Consider the following 3,101-nt stretch of genomic DNA (forward strand, 5'->3'; position numbering starts at 1 on the left):
AAGTTGGCAAGTCAGATCCATAACTTCGGGATAAGAATTGGCTCTAAGGGCTGGGCTGGTCGGGCCGGGGCGTGAAGCAGGGCTGGGCGAGCGCGGCGGCTGGATGAGGCGCTGCCGTCCGCTCCCTCTGCGCGACCTCCGGCCTGCCCTCAGCCGGCCGAACCCCCCACCCGACCCCGCGCATTCCGCCCGCAAAGGGCGCGTGCGCGGGGCCCCGGGCGGGGCCGGGCGGGCCGGGCACGGTCGTGCGGGGGGGTCCAGGCGGGCGGCGGCGACTCTGGACGCTTGCGGGGCCCTTCCCGTGGATCGCCCCGGCTGCGGCGGGCGCCTCTTCACCACCACCCTTCCCCGTCCTGACGGGTTTGCCCCTGGCGGGCCTGCGCTTAGTAACCCGAAGTTTACCCTGGTTACCAGTGAAGACATCGCTGAATCGGTGTCACACATGCCGATTCAGCGATGTCTGCGGGAGTCCAGCGACGAAATAAAGTTCTGGACTTTCTGTGCCGACCAACGACATCACAGCAGGATCCAGATCGCTGCTGCGTGTCACACTGTACGATATCGCTAGCCAGGACGATGCAATGTCACGGATCGCTAGCGATATCGTTTAGTGTGAAGGTACCTTAAGAATTTGTCAGGAAAATCCGACTAGGATAAATAAACTTTATATGAAGTTAATCAGAATCAGTGTAAATGATGACCACTGTGTACTGCCTTCTATTTAGCATTAGTTTAAATGTGACTGGCTAATTCTGAACATATCCCCAGTTATAAGAGGGTGTTCACACTTACATTTATTTTAGTTTTGTTATTTTTATTTACCCCCTAAAATTATTTCATTTTTTTCTCAATTGATTTGTACCAATTATGGGTGACATTAAATGTGGAAAAAGTTCTGAAATGATTCTTCTTTGTATGATTCTTATTTGTATGATGGGGAAAAAACGGTGTATTTTAACAGGTGTATGGTCTTTTTATATCCACTCTACCCATATATCTATACATTTATATAAAAGCCCAATACCAAACTGTTGGTACACTTTGTATGAAGTAAAGAAAAGACAAATTAAATGATTTGGAAATCTTTTATAACCATATTTTATTTGCAACAGAACATAGAACACAGATCAGAAATTGAAAGATAGAGTTTTTTTCCAGTGTATTTGAAAAAATTAACTCATTTAGAAATTGATGGCAGCAAAACACATCATAAAAGTTGGGACAAAGCCATGTCTAACATTGTGTAGCATCTCTTTTTCCTTTTGCAAGAGTCTGTAAATGTCTGGGATATGAGGAGACCAAATTGCTGGAGTTTTAGGAGAGGATTGTTTTCACACTCTTGCCTGATGTAGGATTCACACTGCTCAACAGTTTACTTTCCTGGATTTTACATTTCATAACGCGCCAAATGTATTCTATTGGTTAACCCCTTCATGACCCAGCCTATTTTGACCTTAAAGACCTTGCCGTTTTTTGCAATTCTGACCAGTGTCCCTTTATGAGGTAATAACTCAGGAACGCTTCAATGGATCCTAGCGGTTCTGAGACTGTTTTTTCGTGACATATTGGGCTTCATGTTAGTGGTAAATATAGGTCAATAAATTCTGTGTTTATTTGTGATAAAAACGGAAATTTGGTGAAAATTTGGAAAATTTCGCAATTTTCACATTTTGAATTTTTATTCTGTTAAACCAGAGAGTTATGTGACACAAAATAGTTAATAAATAACATTTCCCACACGTCTACTTTACATCAGCACAATTTTGGAAACAAAATTTTTTTTTGCTAGGAAGTTATAAGGGTTAAAATTTAACCAGCAATTTCTCATTTTTACAACGAAATTTACAAAACCATTTTTTTTAGGGACCACCTCACATTTGAAGTCAGTTTGAGGAGTCTATATGGCTGAAAATACCCAAAAGTGACACCATTCTAAAAACTGCACCCCTCAAGGTGCACATAACCACATTCAAGAAGTTTATTAACCCTTCAGGTGCTTCACAGCAGCAGAAGCAACATGGAAGGAAAAAATGAACATTTAACTTTTTAGTCACAAAAATGATTTTTCAGCAACAATTTTTTTATTTTCCCAATGGTAAAAGGAGAAACTGAACAACGAAAGTTGTTGTTCAATTTGTCCTGAGTACGCTGATACCTCATATGTGGGGGTAAACCACTGTTTGGGTGCACGGCAGGGCTTGGAAGGGAAGGAGCGCCATTTGACTTTTTGAATGAAAAATTGGCTGCACTCTTTAGCGGACACCATGTCACGTTTGGAGAGCCCCCGTGTGCCTAAAAATTGGAGCTCCCCCACAAGTGACCCCATTTTGGAAACTAGACGCCCCAAGGAACTTATCTAGATGCATAGTGAGCCCTTTAAACCCCCAGGTGCTTCACAAATTGATCCGTAAAAATGAAAGAGTACTTTTTTTTCATAAAACAATTCTTTTAGCCTCAATTTTTTCATTTTCACATGGACAACAGGATAAAATGGATCCTAAAATTTGTTGGGCAATTTCTCCTGAGTACACCGATACCTCACATGTGGGGGTAAACCACTGTTTGGGCACATGGTAAGGCTCGGAAGGGAAGGAGCGCCATTTGACTTTTTGAATGAAAAATTATCTCCATCGTTAGCGGACACCATGTCGCGTTTGGAGAGACCCTGTGTGCCTAAACATTGGAGCTCCCCCACAAGTGACCCCATTTTGGAAACTAGACACCCCAAGGAACTTATCTAGATGCCTAGTGAGCACTTTAAACCCTCAGGTGCTTCACAAATTGATCCGTAAAAATGAAAAAGTACTTTTTTTTCACAAAAAAAAATTTTTCACCTCAATTTTTTCATTTTCACATGAGCAATAGGATAAAATGGATCCTAAAATTTGTTGAGCAATTTCTCCCGAGTACGCCGATACCTCATATGTGGGGGTAAACCACTGTTTGGGCACACGGCAGGGCTCGGAAGGGAAGGCGCGCCTTTTGACTTTTTGAATGGAAAATTAGCTCCAATTGTTAGCGGACACCATGTCGCGTTTGGAGAGCCCCTGTGTGCCTATGCATTGGAGCTCCCCCACAAGTGACCCCATTTTGGAAACTAG

Source organism: Ranitomeya imitator, chromosome 5 (assembly GCF_032444005.1).
Source record: "Ranitomeya imitator isolate aRanImi1 chromosome 5, aRanImi1.pri, whole genome shotgun sequence".
In the NCBI taxonomy this organism is placed as follows: domain Eukaryota; kingdom Metazoa; phylum Chordata; class Amphibia; order Anura; family Dendrobatidae; genus Ranitomeya; species Ranitomeya imitator.